Source organism: Budorcas taxicolor, chromosome 1, assembly GCF_023091745.1.
Source record: "Budorcas taxicolor isolate Tak-1 chromosome 1, Takin1.1, whole genome shotgun sequence".
Classification (NCBI taxonomy): domain Eukaryota; kingdom Metazoa; phylum Chordata; class Mammalia; order Artiodactyla; family Bovidae; genus Budorcas; species Budorcas taxicolor.
In genome coordinates this window covers 180,409,133-180,432,225 of record NC_068910.1, presented here as the reverse complement: position 1 = coordinate 180,432,225, position 23,093 = coordinate 180,409,133, and the positions used below count along the sequence as shown (strand labels likewise).

General features: G+C 38.9%; 1 pseudogene; it reads left to right on the top strand.

Annotated features, from left to right (window-relative positions):
- The first annotated feature begins 641 nt into the window (after positions 1-641).
- Positions 642-9,360, top strand: LOC128053057 (arylacetamide deacetylase-like 2; annotated as a pseudogene).
- The last annotated feature ends 13,733 nt before the right edge of the window (positions 9,361-23,093 follow it).

Here is a 23,093-nt window from a genome sequence, read left to right as displayed (position 1 = left end):
GAGAAAACTTCAACTTCAGCAAGGAGAGAAAATAGACATGCTCCTCAGCTGCATTCTATTAATAAGGGGCAATTACAGTCAATTACTTATTGTTTCTTAGCATCTACATTTAATAACCAATTCTGTCCACCTTTCTTCCTAAATATCTTTTTCTGGTCATATGATTTATAATTAAATTCCTTGGTAATATATACTACCTGCTGACAAAGAAATCCTTAGTGTAGCATCCAAGTACTGGCACCCGTACTCCTCTTTTCTTATGTGGTTTCACCTTATACCCCTACTTCTCTCTCAACATTTTTTTTTCAGTTGTACTTAACAGTTAATTCCCTGAGCCTTTTATATATTGTCATGACTCTTTTTTATTAATGTATTTTTTTTTTCTGCAATGACCTTCCCCATTTATTGGCAGCTGTCAAACCTGAAGTCTTTGAATCACTCCATATGGAAACAGGAAAAGTGAGAATGTAGGGATTCCACCAATTAATCATATTTCTATCACATTTCACCTATGTAGGTAGTCTTCCACTGCTCCTATTACAGAGTAGACTTTACATAAATTTTTTTTATGTATACAGAGTGTACATCGGCAGATCTTCTGAATGAATGGATGGCAAGTAACCGTTGCTGTGGCTGTAGGAATGGAGTAAGAGCATTATATTTGTGGGTTGTTTTTAAAAATATTATGATTCTTGCCCTTGTGATAAACAATTTTAATTTCCAAAGAAGACACCTATGGCTTCAAAAGGACCGAGATCATAGGAAGTTTTGATTTATGTTATTTTATTATCATTACATTATCCACTCTTCCTCAAAGGGGTTTAGTTTCTCTTTAACCTCTGTCATTGGAGAGACCCTTGAGAGGCAACAGAGGCTGAACATCTCTGACAACATTGGCTGTGGTGCTTCTAGAAATGCCTAGGAGCTTAATCACCCATTATACAATTGGGATGCTGTATTTGCTTGAACTGGTGATAAAAGATCAATTTTATAGATATTCTTTCTTTAAATTGAACTATTGATTTATAGTATTGTGTTAATTTCAAGTATACAGCAGAGTGACTCAGTTACACCTGTATATGTATATATACATATATTTTCAGTTTATTTTCCATTATAGGTTATTAGAAGATATTGACTATATAGATATTCTTAATTGTTGGAATATCAGGTGCAAATATTGTGACCATCTGAGAATTCTAAGTCATTTTCAACATAAGAGAACTGAAGTACTCATGATTTTTGCCCAAATTCCCAATGATATACTGCAAAGACTTGGAAATGTCCAGTACTTTATGTTCTACTCAAAGCTTCTCTGTACTTCTTTTCCAAAGAATTTTTCCCTTATATTTTCTATCAATTAAGTCTATTTTGTAGAATTTTTACCTATAAAAATTTCTAATATAAGACACTTACAAATCATTTGGTCTCAGATTTGCTGCTTTTAAAATCTAGTGTGCACTCCTAACAATGATTGTGAAGATATTTGTCACCAACTCCATAGAGAATCTGATAAATGCTATAGAGCATCTCCCCTTTACTGCACTTTTGCTGAAAAATTTGCATACAGTTTTATGAACATAAACACTTAAACCTTAACTCTCTCATCTCATGGAACCCAACATTTTAAAAATGTTATAACAGAATCTATTTTTTTTTTTAAAATAGAAGTTAGTAGTAAGTCAAGGTATGATTGGTGAAATTAAAGATTCAAAGTATGACTTATTTTGTTCTTTGGACCTACTGGTTAAAGTGAGAGATACCTGGATATATCCAATCGAAGTTTAATCATATATGCTTTTGTTTCTTTCTCTCTCTCTTTTCTCTCTCTCTTTTTCTGTCTGAAGCTATAGATTAGCTCTTCAATATCAGTTTTCTGTTGCCCATGAAGATGTCATTTCTGTGGTCAAATTCTTTCTACAAGATTAAATTCTTGCAAAATATGGAGTTGATCCCACTAGAGTCTGTATTTCAGGTGATAGTTCTGGGGGTTTAATTGCAGCAAGAACGACTCAAATGGTATGTTTTATGTGTTGCATATTATACATATTTATAACACATGCACACATGCTGTAATTCTAACACAAAAGTGTCATTTTCTTTGTTAGGATATTTTTATCAGTCTTATATTTAAACTTTTAAATGGAAAAAAAAACAAAAAAACCTTACTGTTCTTTTAAATAATTTTACCTTAAGACAAGGTGGCTTTAGAGCATTGAGGGAAATGAAATATAATTGTAAAGAAGGCTTTTCATTAGTCACCAATTTTGAGGGAAATAAAACAATGGCTAGGAACCACTATTTAGTATGACAAGAGATTTATTGTTCTCATTAGGTAAATTGTAAAGTCTACCAAGCACTTGGGATTACTGTAGTTCATGTATTTCAGTGGAATGTTAGCAGATAACATTTGGGCCATACAGCATGCTTGCATGGAAAAATTGTTGCTATTAAAAGAAAAAAGGACATTGGCCATTGTTAAAACACTTGCTGTGTGCACTTAATAATAACTGTCCACAATAACTAATAAAGTTGAAAAACAAATTTAGTACAATACATAATTCTTACCCCCAAAACCATTTTTTTTGGAACAAAACAATAAGCAGAGGCATTTAAAACCAGCAGGATTTGCTAACTCCTTTTGTATGACCGCTTTTGCTATTAGCCTGAGAAGGTATTAGTTGAGTCTCTGTCTCATTTTTATTTATGTGTGTGCTGTTGTTTCTTACACTCTGTTTTTGAGATGATCCACTTGGTTTATAAAATACCTGTCTGAAGCACTGCGGTGAGATCATGGGCATTAGAGAGATTATGTTAGAGAAATCTGTCTTTCCTCATATTCTTTGTGGAATTGTGGCACCCACTACACATTGAGGGTGCAGTTGGCTGGCTGACATGTTTCTTGTGAGGTTCCACTGGGGCTTATGTTCAGTTAATTCTCTCTTTAGAATTCCATGGATAGAGGAGCCTGGAGGGCTACAGTCCACGGGGTCTCAAAGAGTCAGACACGACTGGCCAACTAAAACTTTCGACTTCACTTAGTCTGTCAGCTACTTGACTGAGGGGTTAATTTTAAGAAATATTCTTTAGGTACTGAGATTTTCATGTGGAGTGGCAGCTGGTATATTCATTTCTACAGATGTCATTGTTAAGGACGTTGGTCTGTGGCTAGGTAATTTCTCCTCAGAGATTAGTTGTGTATGGCGGCTCTTCTCACTTCATAGCTGAGATCTTAGGATACCACTTTTCTCCATAAGAAAGGGAAGCTCTAAATATGTGCTCCATGAAGACGAGATGTATATTAGAAATATTTCCTTTAATTTGGTCCAATTCCTTTTCAATTTAGATAATATGTGAGTTTGGAGATTGATATCCTATTACTGTATTCATTCTTTCTTCTCACTTAGGTCATGGTAGATCAAAAATGATTTTTCAATATAGATAGTATTTCATCTAGGAATATTTTCCTAGGAATCATATAATATTTTTTATTTGGTGGTTATATGTGAATAAATATATGTGTGTATGTGTGAATCATTACTGATGAAACTGGGATGACACACTTTAATGCCCTTAAAATATAAATATGAGGAAAATAATTATTAGAAATTAAATCATTTTCATAACTATTTACATCATAACAGCTGATTTGATTGGAATAAAGGCTGCCACTCCTATAGTTTTGAAGCCTTTAACAGATTCAAATTTTACTATATGTTTTTTTCAGATACAGAATGATCCAGAATTCAAAAATAAACTGAAAACACAAGCTGTAATTTACCCTAGCTTACAGGTCATTGATACCTCTATGCCATCTTACTAAGGAAATGAACATGGTCCATTTCTGTTAAAGAAACTGGTAATCAAACTTACATGCCTATATTTGACCCAGGATAAAGCAGTCCCCCAGGCAATAATAAAAAATCAACACATGCCTCATGGGTCCAGGCATCTGTTCAAGCTGGTTAACTGGAGCACCTTCCCTCCTGAGGAATACAAGAACTGTGTATATACTGAACCACATCTTGGGAGACATAATTTTCCATATTCAGCACTTTTGGATAGTAGGTTATCACCCTTGGCAATCAATGATTCCCAGTTGCAAAAGTTGCCCTTTAACTTACTTCCTAACCTGTCAACATGATATTCTAAGAGATATAGGACTTATATATGTCTCACAACTTCGAAATGTTGGAGTTAAAGTTTCTCATGACCATGTGGAGGGTGGAATCCATGGAGCTTTATCATTTATGGCTTCACCAATTTATTTACAGCTAGGCATTAGAATAAAAGATAAGCGTCTTCCCTGGTGGCTCAGAGGTTAAAGCGTCTGCCTGCAACGTGGAAGACCTGGGTTCGATCCGTGGGTTGGGAAGATCCCTTGGAGAAGGAAATGGCAACCCACTCCAGTATTCTTGCCTGGAGAACCCCATGGACGGAAGAGCCTGGTGGGCTACAGTCCATGGGGTCGCAAAGAGTCGGACACGACTGAGTGACTTCACTTTCACTTTAAGCATATTAATTGGCTAGAGGAAAATCTATAAATAGTACATATAACTAACTTGCTAATCACTGTTACAGTCAAAAGGCTATATTTTAACATTTGTGAATTTAAGTGACAATATGCTTTTAGCTTTGATCAACCAAGGTTTAAATCAAAGCAAAATTACTGTGCATCTTAGAAAAAAGTAATTTCCCTAATCTTGCTAAAAGGAAGACTTACACTGTATTTATCCCATTAAGTGTCATTTTTCCTGTTTGATACAAGTAAAATATTCACCAATCACAGTAAAGTATAAAAATTAAGTATGATTATAAGCAAAATTCACATGAAAGCTTCCATGTAAGACAGGAATGGTAATGTATTGGTAACTGAGAAGAAATTTTAAGAAGGAAAAATTGAAATGTCTTTTAGATGGGGTGGCAGAACACTACCGTCAAGTGTTGTTTTTTTTTTTTTTTTCAGTTAGTGGTCCATACATTAATTTTATCTACCCTATGTTAATCATTAGTTTTCTTTCACTCACACAAAGTCTGCTTTCAGACATATTGCTAATCTTCTTTGCTTTTACAAAGAAATGATCAACATCTGAACTGTGCATTCTTTCAAAAACCTCAATATTTAACTGTAACTAAAGGTTTAGAAATGTCAATCCTGAAGGTAGACAAGTTATTCCACTGATTCCTGTGTATGAATTATTTATCCAAGAAGTTTCTTAACCAATTGTACATGGAAGTGAGAATTATGTATTCTATTATTTTGAACTTTTAGAGTGAATGATTTTTATTTTCACAAGGAGCTACATATATTAAAATGATATTTAAACTGATGATCTCCAGACTTGTGGACATCCCTGTGATGAAGGGGCCCAGATTAGTCCACTAACTCATGTTAGTCCACATCAACCTTACAACTAAAATTTATTACCTTTAGGTGACATCATAAGCAGTGTCTAATTTTCTGAGGTCCCTGTGATGCTGCTCTTGCATGTGTTATTTTCTCTGTTCTGTGTCTTTTTTAAAATCTGAGTAAACTTGGTACTGTGTACATGTAATTGTATTTTGTTGTGTTCATTTGTTTGATAACTTAATTCCAAAACCCATTGTTGGAGTCTGCAGCTTCATTATTTGGTTTTGGGACATCTCAACATATAATCTATCCTCTAATCTTTCAGCACATTCCACCATATTAAGGTCTGCTCTGAAATCCAAATACTAAACTATTACATCATCTCCCAAAAGAGTTGATTAATATGTTTTCTTTGACATTAGTTGTTTCATCATTATGTGTGAAATAACATCCTATTCAACAATCATCTAGTTGTCTCATTTGTAAAAGATACAGTGTTCAAAAATGTCATCTATAAACTGCACTTGAAAAAATTTGCTTGCATTAATCATTAGAATCACGTGAGTAGACAGTTCGTGTTGAAAATTTGTTTTGTAAGCATCATTATTTACATTAATTATAAAACTTTACATAAAGCATTGTAGTTGTCAATATTACAAACCAGTAAGTTCATGTGTAATCACACTATAGTGATTAACAAGTAATTTTTGAGGAAGGATTTGTGCTATTGAAGACCATTTTCAGACTATCAAAAATTTATGACATTCATGCAGATATAAAAAATGAACATAGACTAAAACTATATTTTAATTCATTCAGGAAGAAACTAAGGCAATTTTTACAACTTCTTCAAAAGAGAATCCAGAGTGACGCAAATAGACGGAGAGATACACCATGTTCTTAGATGGGAACGATCAATATTGTGGGAATGACTATGCTATGCAAAGTAATCTAGAGATTCAATGCAATCTGTTAAATTACCAATGGAAGTTTTCACAGAATTAGAACAAAAAATTTTTCAATTTTTTTGAAACACAAAAAACCTCAAATAGCCAAATCACTCTTGAGAAAGAGAAACAGAGCTGAAGGATCCTGACTTCAGACAATACTACAAAGCTGCAGTCATAAAAACAGTATGGAACTAGCACAAAAACAGAAATATAGATCAGTGGAACTGAATAGAATTCCAGAGATAAACCCATGCACCTACGTCACCTAATCTATGACATAAGAAGCAAGAATGTATAATGGAGTAAATAAAAGCATCTTCAATAAATAATGCTGGGGAAACCAGACAGCTACATATAAAAGAATGAAATTAGAACACTCCCTAACACCACACACAAAAACAAACTCAAAATGGATTAAAGACCTAAATGTAAGGCCTGAAAGTTTAAAACTCTTGGAAAGCATAGACAGAACACTTTTTGACATAAATAGCAGCAAGGTCTTTTTTGATCAACCTCCAGGCTTCCCGGGTGGCTCAGGTAAAGAAGCTGCCTGTCAATACAGGAGATGCAGGAGATGGGGGCTCAATCCCTGGGTCAGGAAGATCCCTTGGAGGAGGAAATGACAACCCACTCTAGTTTTCTTGACTGGAGAATTCTATGGACAGAGGAACCTGGCAGGCACAATGGAGTGACTAAATGTGCACGTGCGCACACACACATACACACACACACAAGTAATGAAAATAAAAGCAAAAATAAATGTAGAGAATCTAATTGAACTTGAAAGCTTTTGCACAGCTAAGGAAACCATTTTAAAATGATAACACAACCCTTAGAATGGGAGAAAAATATTTACAAAAGCAGCAATTGACATGTGATTAACCTCCAAAATAAAAAGCTCATGCAGCTAAATATTAAGAAAAAAATGGGCAAAATATTTAAACAGACATTTCTTCAAAGAAGACTTAAAGATGGCCAAAAAGCACGTGAAAAGATGCTGAACATCACTAATTACTAGAGAAATGCAAATCAACTACAATGAGGTATCACCTCACACCAGTCAGAATAATCATCATTAAAATTCTACAAACAATAAATGCTGGAGACAGTGTGGAGAATAAAGGACACTCTTACTCTGTTGGTGGGACTATAATTGGTGTAGCCATGATGGAGAACAGTATGGAGGTTCCTTGAAGATCTAAAAACAGGGCTACCAGTAATCTTACTCCTAGGCATATCTCTGAAGAAAGCTGTGTTTTGAAAGAATGCATGTACCCCAATATTCACTGAGGCACTATTTAAATAGCCAGGACATGGAAGCAACCTAAATATCCATGATGAGAGAAATGATAAAGATGATATGCTGCCTATATATAGTGGAATACTACTCAGCCATTAAAACAAAACAAAACAAAACAAAACAAAATGATGTTATTTGGAGTGACAGGGTGGACCTAGAGATTGTCATACTGAGTGAATGAGGTAAAACAGAGTAAGCCAAATATTATGTGATATCTCCTGTATTAGAATCTAAAAAAATAGTACAATGAACTGATTTACAAAATCGAAGTAGACTCACAGATAAGAAACAAACTTAAGGTTGCTGAGAGAGAAAGAAGGGAGAGGGATAAATTGGGGGATTGGGCTTGACATATATACACTATTATATATAGAATAGTTAACTGATAAGAATGTACTGTAAAGCACAGGGAATGTTGCTAAATAGTTTGTAATGACCTATACAGGAAAAGAATCTAAAAAAGAGTGGATATACATATATGTGTAACTGAATCAGTTTGCTGCACAGCACAAACTAACACAACACTGTAAATCAACTATACTCCAATAAAAACTAATTTAAAAATTAGTTATAGGTAAACATTCCTTGAACTAAAAATGAATACATATACATAAGTAAATGGATTCCTTAAGCAAAAAAAAAAAAAAAAAAAAGGGACCAATATATTGAAAAAATATCCAGTACCATGTGTAAGATAGACAGCTAGTGGGCAACTGCTGTATAGCACTGGGAGCTCAGTTTGGTGCTCTGTGATGACATAGAGGGGTGGGATGGGGTGTTCGGAGGAAGACTCAAGATGGAGGAGATAGACATATACATATAGTCGATTCACTTCATTGTGTAGCAGAAATTAACATAGCATTGGGAAGCAATTATACTGCAGTTTTTAAAAAAGTTACAAAAATAAGCCCTCAAGACAATGAACAGTTAATGCAGGCAATGTGCAGCTGAAAAACATTTCAAAGACCAAAAAAGACTACACCCAAATAATCTTGAGAAATATGCAGATTACTTAGAAAAAGAACTCCTAAGCAACTTACCGTTTTTTATTAAAGTACATTTTTTTTCCCCTGTAGCAAAAGAAGGAAAAAGTGTAGAGAAAATTTTCTATTCTTCAAACCACAAGAACAATTAACCAGGTGAATTATGTCTGTAGATATATACGGATGGATGGATGAGCCAGTTAAAGAGCCTGGAGGATATGGTTAAAGCAACAATAGTAAAAAGTAGCAGTTAGAGGTGGAGCTACATTAAAAGTAAGGTATCAGAGTTTTGAGGTTTGTTGTTGTTTAGTGACCAAGTTGTGTCTAACTCTTTAAGACTGCATGGACTGTAGTGTGCCAGGCTCCTCTGTATGTGGGATTTCCCAGCAAGAATACTGAGGGGTTTGCCACTTTCTTCTCCAGGGGTTATTCCCAACCCAGGGATTGAACCCGTATACCCTGCCTTGGCAGGCAGATTCTTTACCACTGAGCCACCAACAGAGATCCCATTTGAGGCTTAATCATCTGCTATTTAAAAGGATATGAGATGTGTTAAGTGATGATTATGATTATTTAATAAGAGTATAACAATTTTCCTGACACATGTATGTGTTCAATCAATTTTAACTTTTAGTTACTGTTATTAACATTATAACAGATCAAATCAGCAATTCTAAAAGAAAGGAGGTTTTGATTAAGAGAGGTGATTTAGGTAACAACACTGTGGGAAAGGGAAGCTCTGAAAGGGGTGGTACCTGGGGGAATCCAGACCTTTGAAGGTGAGTGAAAGAGGAGGTGCACAAAATGGGATAGTGAGCACCTGAAGAATCTGAACCACTTTTAGGTCTCCCTGACTAGGCCCTAGATGCTATCCTGGTCCCTTAGGCAGCCTATGCTAATTTTAGAGAAAGACATAGAGCTGACCCCTCCTCCTTCCAGACTAAGTAGTAGACCAAATGGAGTCTTTCCTCAGGGTATGGGCTGTTGGCCACTTCGCTTTGTGTTGGGCTTCAATTTTTATTGTTTTTCCTTCTTGCTGAAATATTAGAGTGTGAGTCTATAGTTCAAGTTAAAGCTCAAGATGCATGGATCAGGAAGCTTAGTTTGTGAATTTCTACCTTCTGGCCTGCACACTAAGTGCAGGCGGTGACGGAGAGCTACCCCACATCCGAGGTCAGGGACAGCGGCCTAGAGTGCCAGGCTGTGATGGCACAGGAATGGCCAAGAGGAGCTACCCTGATCCCAAGGCCAAGGACGGTGGCAGAGAGGAGCCACCCTGCATCTGAGGCCAGGGGCAGCGCCTGAGAGGAGCCACCCTGCATCCGAGGCCAGGGGCAGTGCCTGAGAGGAGCCACCCTGCATCCGAGGCCAGGGGCAGTGCCTGAGAGGAGCCACCCCACATCTGAGGCTAGGGGTGGCGCCCGAGGCCAGGCCAACGACCAGGAGGAGCAACCCCACACCCAAGGCTAGGGGTGGCGGCCAGGAGGAACAACCCCACGTCCAAGGAGTGGTGGCTGCCTGGCGCAGGAGGGCCTAGAGGAGCCATCTCATGCTGAAGGTCAGAAAGGGCGGCAGGAGGAGATAACCTTCATCCAAGGTAAGGAGCAGCGGCTGCGCTTTGCTGGAGCAGCCATGAGGAGATACCCCACGCCCAAAGTAAGAGAAACCCAAGTAAAATGGTAAGTGTTGCAAGAGGGCATCAGAGGGCAGACACACTGAAGCCATACTCACAGAAATTTAGTCAATCTAATCACACTAGGACCATAGCCTTTTCTAACTCAATGAAACTAAGCCATGCCCACGGGGCAACGCAAGACGGATGGGTCATGGTGGAGAGGTCTGACAGAATGTGGTCCACTGGAGAAGGGAATGGCAAACCACTTCAGTATTCTTGCCTTGAGAACCCTATGAACAGTATGAAAAGGCAAAATGATAGGATACTGAAAAAGGTACTCCCCAGGTCAGTAGGTGCCCAATATGCTACTGGAGGTCAGTGGAGAAATAACTCCAGAAAGAATGAAGGGATGGAGCCAAAGCAAAAACAATACCCAGCTGTGGATGTGACTGATGATAGAAGCAAGGTCCGATGTTGTAAAGAGCAATATTGCATAGGAACCTGGAATGTCAGGTCTATGAATCAAGGCAAATTGGAAGTGGTCAAAGAGGAGATGGCTAGAGTGAACATCGACATTCTAGGAATCAGCAAACTAAAATGGAGTGGAATGGGTGAATTTAACTCAGATGACCATTATATCTACTACTGCAGGCAGGAATCCTTCAGAAGTAATGGAGTAGCCATCATGGTCAACAAAAGAGTCCGAAATGCAGTACTTGGATGCAATCTCAAAAATGACAGGATGATCTCTGTTCGTTTCCAAGGCAAACCATTCAATATCACAGTAATCCAAGTCTATGTCCCAACCAGTAACACTGAAGAAGCTGAAGTTGAATGGTTCTGTGAAGACCTACAAGACCTTTTAGAACTAACACCCAAAAAAAGATGTCCTTTTCTTTATAGGGGACTGGAATGCAAAAATAGGAAGTCAAGAAACACCTGGAGTAACAGGCAAATTTGGCTTTGGAATGCGGAATGAAGCAGGGCAAAGACTAATAGAGTTTTGCCAAGAGAATGCACTGGTCATAGCAACCACCTTCTTCCAACAACACAAGAGAAGACTCTACAGATGGACATCACCAGATGGTCAACACCGAAATCAGATTGATTATAATCTTTGCAGCCAAAGATGGAAAAGCTCTATACAGTCAGCAAAAACAAGACCAGGAGTGGACTGTGGCTCAGATAATGAACTCCTTATTACCAAATTCAGACTTGAACTGAAGAAAGCAGGGAAAACAGCTAGACCATTCAGGTATGACCTAAATCAAATCCCTTATGATTATAAGGTAGAAGTGAAAAATAGATTTAAAAGGGCCTAGATCTGATAGACAGAGTGCCTGATGAACTATGGAATGAGGTTCGTGACATTGTACAGGAGACAGGGATCAAGACCATCCCCATGGGAAAGAAATGCAAAAAAGCAAAATGGCTGTCTGGGGAAGCCTTACAAATAGCTGTGAAAAGAAGAGAAGCAAAAAGCCAAGGAGGAAAGGAAAGATATAAGCATCTGAATGCAGAGTTCCAAAGAAGAGCAAGAAGAGATAAGAAAGCCTTCTTCAGCGACCAATGCAAAGAAATAGAGGAAAACAGCAGAATAGGAAAGACTAGAGATTTCTTCAAGAAAGTTAGAGACACCAAGGGAACATTTCATGCAAAGATGGGCTCGATAAAGGACAGAAATGGTACGGACCTAACAGAATCAGAAGATATTAAGAAGAGGTGGCAAGAATACACAGAAGAACTGTACAAAAAACATCTTCACGACCAAGATAATCAGACATCCTGGAATGTGAAGTCAAGTGGGCCTTAGACAGGATCACCATGAACAAAGCTAGTGGAGGTGATGGCATTCCAGTTGAGCTATTTCAAATCCTGAAAGATGATGCTGTGAAAGTGCTGCACTCAATATGCCAGCACATTTGGAAAACTCAGCAGTGGCCACAGGACTGGAAAAGGTCAGTTTTCATTCCAATTCCAAAGAAAGGCAATGCCAAAGAATGCTCAAACTACTGCACAATTGCACTCATCTCACATGCTAGTAAAGTAATGCTCAAAATTCTCCAAGCCAGGCTTCAGAAATACATAAACCATGAATTTCCTGATGTTCAAGCTGATTTTAGAAAAGGCAGAGAAACCAGAGGTCAAATTGCCAAGATCCGCTGGATCATGGACAAAGCAAGAGAGTTCCAGAAAAACATCTATTTCTGCTTCATTGACTATGCCAAAGCCTTTGACTGTGTGGATCCCAAGAAACTGTGGAAAATTCTGAAAGAGATGGGAATACCAGACCACCTGACCTAACTCTTGAGAAATCTGTATGCAGGTTAGGAAGCAACAATTAGAATTGGACATGGAACAACAGACTGGTTCCAAACAGGAAAAGGAGTATGTCAAGGATGTATATTGTCACTCTGTTTATTTAACTTATATGCAGAATATATCATGAGAAATGCTGGACTGGAAGAAGCGCAAGCTGGAATCAAGATTGCTGGGAGAAATATCAATAACCTCAGATATGCAGATGATACCACCCTTATGGCAGAAAGGGAAGAGGAACTAAAAAGCCTCTTGATGAAAGTGAAAGAGGAGTGTGAAATAGTTGGCGTAAAGCTCAACATTCAGAAAACGAAGTTCATGGAATCCGGTCTCATCACTTCATGGGAAATAGATGGGGAAACATTGGAAACAGTGTCAGGCTTTATCTTTTTGGGCTCCAAAATCAGTGCAGATGGTGACTGCAGCTATGAAATTAAAAGACGCTTACTCCTTGGAAGAAAAGTTATGATCAACCTAGATAGCATATTCAAAGGCAGAGACATTTCTTTGCTGACTAAGGTCTGTCTAGTCAAGGCTATGGTTTTTCCAGTAGTTGTGTATGGATGTGAGAGTTGGACTGTGAAGAAGGCTGAGTGCTGAAGAATTGATGCTTTTGAACTGTGGTGTTGGAGAAGACTCTTGAGAGTCCCTTGGACTGCAAGGAGATCCAACCAATCCTTTCTGAAGGAGATCAGCCCTGGGATTTCTTTGGAAGGAATGATGCTAAAGCTGCAACTCCAGTACTTTGGCCACCTCATGCGAAGAGTTGACTCACTGGGAAAGACTTTGATGCTGGGAGGGACTGGGGGCAGGAGGAGAAGGGGACGACAGAGGATGAGATGGCTGGATGGCATCACTGACTCGATGGACGTGAGTCTGAGTGAACTCCGGGAGTTGGTGATGGACAGTGAGTCCTGGTGTGCTGCGATTCATGGGGTCACAAAGAGTCGGACACGACTGAGCCACTGAACTGAACTGATGTGGTTTAATAGGAGAAGGAAATGGCAACCCACTCCAGTATTCTTGCCTAGAGAATCCTGTGGACAGAGGAGCCTGGTGGGCTGCTGTCCACAGAGTCACACAGAGTCGGACACGACTGAAGTGACTTAGCATGCATGCATTGATTGGAGAAAGAAGTGGCAACCCACTCCACTATTCTCTCCTGGAGAATCCCAGGGACAGAGAAGCCTGGTGGGCTACTGTCTATGTGGTTGTACAGAGTCAGACATGACTAAAGCGACTTAGCAGCAGCAGCATGTGGTTTAATATAGGTAGAGATTCATGTAACCACCAACTATAATCAAAACATGAAAACATAACCCCTCAAAATCACCTTTGTGCCGCTTTTTTGTAGACTTCCCCATCCTAACCCCCTGGTAAGCACCGATCATTGTATGTTTGTATACATTGCCCTTTCTTTTGTAGACTTCCCCATCCTAACCCCCTGGTAAGCACCGATCATTGTATGTTTGTATACATTGCCCTTTCTATAATTTCATAGAAATGGGTTCATATACATTTGGATTTTGAGTCCAGCTTGATGTATTTTGCTATGCACAATGCGTTAGAGAGTAATCCAGGCTGTGAGAGTATAATAAATTAGATCCCTTCTAAAGCTGTGTAGTATTCCATTATATGGATGTATCACAGTTTGTCCTCAATAAACAGTTGAAGGATATTTGGCCTGACCAACTTTGGAGTGGATATGAATAAAGTTGCTAAAGCACTAATACACATGCTTTTGTATGAACAAAAATTTTAGTTTCTGTTAGGTAAATACCTAGAAATAGATTGCTAGTTCATGATATAAACATATATTTATCTTTACAAGAAACTACCAAAATACTTCCTAAAAATCTTGTACCATTTTATGTTTCCATCTGCAATATATGGAAGATTTAGTTGTTCTATGTTCTACTAGCACTTAGTATTTTCAGTTTTTCTTTAAAAATCATTCTAATAAGTGTGTCAAATATCTGATTGTAGTGTACATTTGCATTTCCTTAATGACTAACGGTCATACCTGAATGGTCTAGTGGTTTTCCCCACTTTCTTCAATTTAAGCCTGAATTTGGCAATAAGGAGTTCATTATCTGAGCCACAGTCAGCTCCTAGTCTTGTTTTTGCTGACTGTATAGAGCTTCTCCATCTTTTGCTGACTGTATAGAGCTGCAAAGAATATAATCAATCTCATTTCGGTGTGGACATCTGGTGATGTCCATGTGTAGAGTCTTCTCTTGTGTTGTTGGAAGAGGGTGTTTACTATGACCAGTAAGTTCTCTTGGCAAAACTCTATTAGTCTTTGCCCTGCTTCATTCCGCATTCCAAGGCCAAATTTGCCTGTTACTCCAGATGTTTCTTGACTTCCTACTTTTGCATCCCAGTCCCCTATAAAGAAAAGGACATCTTTTTTTGGGTGTTAGTTCTAAAAGGTCTTGTAGGTCTTCATAGAACCGTTCAACTTCAGCTTCTTCAGCATTACTATTTGGGGCATAGGCTTGGATCATCATGATATTGAATGGTTTGCCTTGGAAACAAACAGAGATCATCCTGTCATTTTTGAGACTGCATCCAAGTACTGCATTTCAGACTCTTTTGTTGACCGTGATGGCTACTCTATTTCTTCTGAAGGATTCCTGCCTGCAGTAGTAGATATAATGGTCATCTGAGTTAAATTCACCCATTCCACTCCATTTTAGTTTGCTGACTCCTAGAATGTCGATGTTCACTCTTGCCATCTCCTGTTTGACCATTTCCAATTTGCCTTGATTCATGGACCTAACATTCCAGGTTCCTATGCAATATTGCTCTTTACAACATCGGACCTTGCTTCTATCACCAGTCACATCCACAGCTGGGTATTGTTTTTGCTTTGGCTCCATCCCTTCATTCTTTCTGGAGTTATTTCTCCACTGATCTCCAGTAGCATATTGGCCACCTACCGACCTGGGGAGTTCCTCTTTCAGTATCCTATCTTTTTGCCTTTTCATACTGTTCATGGGCTTCTCAAGGCAAGAATACTGAAGTGGTTTGCCATTCCCTTCTCCAGTGGATCACATTCTGTCAGACCTCTCTCCACCATGACCCGCCCATCTTGGGTGGCCCCACACGGCATGGCTTAGTTTCATTGAGTTAGATGAAGACCCCTCATCAGGGCCTAGAGATAGCTCCTCTAGGCCCTCCTGTGCCCGCGCAGCCATTGCGCCTTGGAGGTAGGGTAGCTCCTCCCAGCTGCCGCCCTTGGTAAAGTAATGCTCAAAATTCTCCAAGCCAGGCTTCAGCAATATGTGAACCATGAACTTTCAGATGTTCAAGCTGGTTTTAGAAAAGGCAGAGGAACCAGACATCAAATTGCCAAGACCTGCTGGATCATTGAAAAAGCAACAGAGTTCCAGAAAAATATCTATTTCTGCTTTATTTTGACTATGCCAAAGGCTTTGACTGTGTGGGTCACAATAAACTGTGGAAAATTCTTCAAGAGATGGGAATACCAGACCACTTGACCTGCCTCTTGAGAAACCTATATGCAGGTCAGGAAGCAACAGTTAGAACTACACATGGAACAACAGACTGGTTCCAAATAGGAAAAGGAGTTTGTCAAGGCTGTATATTGTCACCCTGATTATTTAACTTATATGCAGAGTACATCATGAGAAACGTTGGGCTGGAAGAAGTGCAAGCTGGAATCGAGATTGCCAGGAGAAATATCAATAACCTCAGATATACAGATGACACCACCCTTATGGCAGAAAGTGAAGAGGAACTAAAAAGCCTCTTGATGAAAGTGAAAGAGGAGAGTGAAAAAGTTGGCTTAAAGCTCAACATTCAGAAAACAAAGATAATGGCATCTGGTCCCATCACTTCATGGCAAATAGATGGGGAAACGGTGGAAACAGTGTCAGACTTTATTTTTTTTGGGGCTCCAAAATCAGTGCAGATGGTGACTGCAGCCATGAAATTAAAAGATGCTTACTCTTTGGAAGGAAAGTTATGATCAACCTAGATAGCATATTCAAAAGCAGAGACATTACTTTGCCAACAAAGGTCCATCTAGTCAAAGCTATTGTTTTTCCAGTAGTCATGTATGGATGTGAGAGTTGGACTGTGAAGAAAGCTGAGCACCAAAGAATCGATGCTTTTGAACTGTGGTGTTGGAGAAAACTCTTGAGAGTCCATTGGACTGCAAGGAGATCCAACCAGTCCATTCTGATGGAGATCGGCCCTGGGTGTTCTTTGGAAGGACTGATGCTAAAGCTGAAACTCCAGTACTTTGGCCACCTGATGCGAAGAGTTCATTGGAAAAGACTCTGGTGCTGGGAGGGATTGGGGGCAGGAGGAGAAGGTGACGACCGAGGATGAGATGGCTGGATGGCATCACCGACTAGATGGACGTGAGTTTCAGTGAACTCTGGAAGTTGTTGATGGACAACGAGGCCTGGCGTGCTGCGATTCATGGGGTCGCAAAGAGTCAGACATGACTGAGCGACTGAACTGAACTGAACTGAATGACTAAAGGTATTGTATATATTTTCATGTATTTATTTGCAATACCATTTATTTTTGGTGGTAATACATATGTTTAATCTTTTCTCCATTTGAAAAAATTGTTTGTTTTGCTATTGTCGACTATTGAGAGCTTTTCCTAATTGGCATATAAGTCATGTAGCAGAAACTTAATTTTGAAAATATTTTCTCCCAGTCTGGGGCTTCTCCTTTGTTGTCTTATGTTACACAGAAAAATATCTTATATTTTGTTGAAACATTTTAATCTTCCTTTTCTACATTTATATTATATCTAAGAACATTTCACCTAACCTAAGATGACAAAGATTTTTTCCTATGATGTTTTCTAACGGGCTTGCCATATTTTATTTTACATTTAAGTATTGGATATGGGTTAATATAAGGTATGAAGATTTGGTCAAGGTGCATTCTTTTTTCATTTGGATGTCCAATTGTTCTAGCACCATTTGTTGAAACACTTACCTTTCTTCATTGAATTGCCTTGTATCTGTGTCAAAAATAAATTGATCATGTTTGTATTGGTTTATTTCCAAATTGACGGTTCTCTTTCCTTGATCTGTGAGTCCAGCTTTTCAGTAGTGCTATTAATACATTGTATTGATTACTCTTGGGCTTCCCTAGGGGCTCATATGGTAAAGAGTCTGCCTGTAGTGTAGGAGACCCAGCGTTGGGAAGATCCCCTGGAGAAGGAAATGGCAACACACTCCAGTATCCTTGCCTGGAAAATTCCATGGATGGAGGAGCCTGGCAGGCTACTGTCCATGGGGCCACAAAGAGTCTGACAATACTGAGCAACTTCACTTCATTGATTCTCTATTAATAGTTTCTCAGTACTCTTGGAAGAAAAATTTATAGAGTCTTCTAGCCTGGTTCTTCATGATCAAGTTTGCTTTGGTTATTATAATTAATCATTCTTTTAATGTTTAAATTGAAATGTAGGGCCACCCAAGATGGACGGGTGATGAAGAGTTCTGACAAAACATGGTCCACTGCAGAAGGCAATGGTAAACCACTTCAGTGTTCTTCCCTTGAGACTCTCATGAATGGTATGAAAAGGTAAAAAGATACAACACTGAAAGATGAACTCCCCACGATGGTAGGTGCCCAATACACTAGTGCAGAAGAGTGGAGAAATGACGCCAGAAAGAATGAAGAGGCGGTGCTGAAGTGAAAACAGCAGCCAGTTGTGGATGTGACTGGTGAAGGAAGTAAAATCAATGCTGAAAAGAACAATATTGCATGGGAACCTGGAATGTTAGGTTCATGAATCAAGGCAAATTAGAAGAGGTCAGACAAGAGATGGTGAGAGTGAACATCGACATTTTAGGAATCAGTGAACTAGAATGGACCAGAATGGGTGAATTTCACTCAGATGAACCTTATATCTACTACTGTGGGCAAGAATTCCTTAGAATAGAGTAGCACTCATAGTCAACAAAAGAGTCCAAAATGCGGTATTTGGGTGCAATCTCAAAAATGACAGAATGATCTCTGTTTGTTTCCAAGGCAATCCATTCAATATAACAGTAATCCAAGGCGATACTCCAACCAGTAACGCTGAAGAAGCTGAAGTTGAAAGGTTCTATGAAGACCTACAAGACCTTTTAGAACTAACACCCAAAAAAGATGTCCTTTTCATTATAGGGGACTGGAATGCAGAAGTAGGTAGTCAAGAGATACCTGGAGTAACAGGCAAATTTGGCCTTGGAGTACAAAATGAAGCAGGACAAAGGCTAACAGAGTTTTGACAAGAACGCACTGGTCATAGCAAACACCCTCTTCCAACAAAACAAGAGATGACTCTACACATGGACATTACCAGATGGTTGATACTGAAATCAGAATGATTGTATCTCAGATGGTGAAGAATATGCCTGCAATGCAGAAGACCTGGGTTCAATCCCTGGTTTGAGAAAATCCCTTAGAGAAGGGTTAGCAACCCACTCCAATATTCTTGCCTGGAGAATTCCATGGACAGAGAAGTCTGGTGGGCTATAGTCCATGGGATTGCAAAGAGTCAGACATGACTGAGCAGCTAACACTATATTCTTTGCAGCCAAAGATGGAGAACCTCTATACAGTCAGCAAAAGCAATACCAGGAGGCGAGGGGTCCCAAAGTGGTAAAGGAATAGGATGGGGAGACCACTTTCTCCCACACAAATTCATCAAAAATCATTTGAATGTTGAGCAACTTCCATAAAACAACTTCTGAATGCTTACAGAGGACACCAGGCACCCAGAGAGGCAGCCCACTCTCTTTGAAAGGAGTTAGAACAAAATATAAAAGATAAAAACAGAGACAAAGGATTTAGGGATGGAGATCCATCCTGGGGAGAGAATAATGAAGGAGAAGTTTCCATACAACAGGAAACCCTCTTACAGGCTTGTCAGTGGGGAGCTTTGGAATTTCAGAGGGCAACATAACTGAGGGAAAAAAACAAACACACGCAGAGAAGCGGCTCAGACACTCGTGTGTCTCTCAGCAGTGTCAGGGGTGGGCAGGGAGGCATTGGTCCTTAGGGTAAGGACTAGGCTTGAATGCCTTGAGGTCAAAGAGGGGGCTAATGTGAACTAGCAACCCAAAATGTGAGATCACCAGAGAGACCAAAAATAAACGATCTTTCCTGTAAAAGGCTCTTACGCTGTATGGTGAACCCTGGCACACTCACAGAACAAAGGATTGTGGTCTAGCAAATACCAAAGGAGAGCAAGATGGCTACTGTTTAGGGTCCTCATTCCCTAGAGCAGGGAGGCAGGTGTGGGGCAGCCAGAGCTGGATTGCAAGGGGCTGCTGCAATCTCAGCCCCAGAGATTGCATCTTCCACCAAACTGTGAGTAGGCTGCCAGTTGCTAATCAGTTGCTATTCTAGTCTTGCAAGGATCCTGGATGGTTCACATCCACCAGGAGTGTCACAATCTGAGGTCAGCTCCCCAGAGGAGACACATGGCACACCCTGCACTGTACCCTCATGGTGCACTCAGGAAATCAAGTGGAGGGACCAGGCAGGTGCATAAGAGGCACGGCCTACCTGTGATGGTGTGCTCGCCAAGCACCCAGCTGCTTGAGTGGCTTGGACCTGGGAAAAAGGCACAAAACCCAACTGGGTCTGTGACCTTGGGACACCCGAGAACCTGAGTGGCTTAGACCTGGGAAATATACAAAATGCAGGGCCCACTTGGAACAATGCCTTTGCAGAACACCCTGGAGCCTGAGTAGTGTGGATCCAGGAAGTACATGTTGCCTTGGGCTGTGGCAAACCCAGAGTGGTCCATCCACTGTGACCACTCCCCACACATGCCAACGATATTTGTTTGCATTGTCCCTCCTTCTTTTCCCATAGCACAACTGAAAAAGTGAACCTAAATAAGTGGCTTTTTTTCCCTTTGTGTCAGGGCCAGAATTAGATACTGAAGAGACTTGCAAACAGAAGCTAAAATAAGCAAAGAAAGGGGAAACACCCTGGACATGACAGGTGCAGAAGATTAAAACCCTACAGGTAATGCTGAGACTGTGAATTTGAGGAACAACTATAGACCTTAAGAACAAGTACAAGCTGGAACAATGGACTATCTCACACTGAACTGACCCCACACTGCCCACAACAGCTCTAGAGAAATTCCTAGACATATTTTTACCATTATCACCTTTTAATTTTTTAAAAAATTTAGTTCTTTATTACTCTTTTAACTTTCATTTTTATAGCCTACTATTACCTTCCTTAAAAAAAAACCGTTTTTCAAAAACAAATTTCATATATATTAATTTTTGTGATTGATTTTTTTGTATTTTTTATATTGTATTTTTGAGAGTCTAACCTCTATTCTAGGTTTTTAATCTTTGCCTTTTGATATTTGTTATAAATTTTGTATCTTTAAGAATTTAATCTTCAGTATCCATTTTCACTTAGGGATTTGATTACTGGCTTGATTGCTCTCTCCCCTTTTGACTCTCCCTTTTCTCCCCCAGGTCACCTCTATCTCCTTCCTCCCATTTCTCTTCTCTGTATAACTCTGTGAATCTCTCTGGGTGTTCCTGGCTGTGGAGAGTTGTTTCACCATTAACCAAGGGGTTTTATCTTCTGTGCTGTATGGATGGAGAAGTCTTGAGGTTACTCTAAGAGGAGGGCCATAAACCCAGAAGCAGGAGGCTCAACTCCAGAGCTTTAGAACATCAGAGAAATCCTGACTCCAGGGAATATTAATAGATGTTAATGAGCAGTAAGAGCCCAACCAAAAGTCTCTTTACCTACACTGAAACCAAGCTCCACCCAAGAGCCAACAAGTTCCAGTGCAAGATACACCATGTTAATTCTCTAGCAAAACAGGACCACAACCCTGAACGTTAAAAGGTGGCCTGCCCAAAGCCTTACCAAATCCATAGACACCCCAAAATTCACTGCTGGACACTTCACGGTACTCCAGAGAAGAGATCCTGCTCCATCCACCAGAACACAGACACAAGTTCCCCCAACCAGGAAATGTTGACAAACCACTGCTCCAATCCTATCCATAGGGAGCAGACTCCACAATTAAGAGGAACCACGACCTTCCAGCCTGCAGAAAGTGCACCCCAAACACAGCAATATAAACAAAATGAAAGGCTGAAAAATACTCAGCAGGTGAAAAAATATGATAAAAATCCACCAAACCAAACAAAAGAGGAGATAGGGAGTCCACCTGAAAAATAATTCAGAACTATGACAGTAAAGATGATCCAAAATCTTGAAAATAAAATGGAATTACAGATAAATAGACCTTCGAAAAGGATTGAGAAAATGCTAAAAACATTTAACAAGGACCTAGAAGAAATAAAGAAGAGTTGATCAATAATGTACAATGCAATAACTGAGATTAAAAACAGTCTGGAAGGAACCAACAGAAGAATAACAGAGGCAGAGGAGAGGATAAGTATAGTAAAAGATAGAATGGTGGAAATAAATGAAGCAGAGATGAAAAAAGAAAAAAAAAAGAAATGAAGACAAATGCAGAGAACTCTGGGACAATTTTAAATCAATTCGAATCATAGGTGTCCCAGAAGACTAAAAGAAAGGGCATGAGAAAATATTTGGGGAGAATACAGTTGAAAACTTCCCTAAAATGGGGAAGGAAATAGTCACCCAAGTACAAGAAATCCAGAGAGTTCCAAGCAGGATAAACTCAACGTGAAACACCCTAAGAAAAATATTAATCAAACTAAAAAAAATTAAACACAAAGACCAGATATTAATATTCGCATTGGTACTTGACTGAATAACTAGGATAAGTTGTTTTTACACCAGTAACCAAAAACCCCAGATAGTCATCTTAGAATTCTAATTTCAAGATTTTTGTCTTCATCTTTGATTTTCAACAGTTACAACTATGATGTGACTCTATGTGTTTTCCTCTGTATTTATACTGTCATCAGTTCACTGAGCTGCTTGACTTGTTAGCTCATGTCTTTCATGAATTTTAGAAATTTCTCATCCAACATCTATTCCAATATGTTTCTTCCCCATTTATTATTTCCTGTCCTCTTGGGAATCTTCAAACATATTTTAGACCATTTGATGTTACACACATGCCTTATTTATATTGCCATATCTTTATGTTCATGTCTTTTTCTTAGTTCACTCAATTAATCTTTTATATCAGACATTTTATTTTTAATTCTAGAATAACTGTTTATAATCTTTTGATTTACCTATGATGAATTCAACACTTTTATACGTTTCTCCATTTTCACTATTTTCTTTAACATATTTAAGATAGTCATTGTAACATCTTTCTCTGTTGTGAATTCCAACATCAGAGCTGTCTGTGAGTCTGATTTATTCATTGAATTTTTGTGTATGTGTGTGTACTAGATATTGTGTTTAAAAGAATCTTTGAAAATGAAGTAATTTTTATTTATGTATTTATTTTTTAATTGAAGGATAATTGCTTTACAGAATGTTGCATTTTATTTTTGTTACAAGGAATGAACATACCTATATCTATATTTTGTAGCAAGTGTGAGGGTTAATTACTTCAAACCAATCAAGAATTGACCTGAGTTGTGACTACATAGTA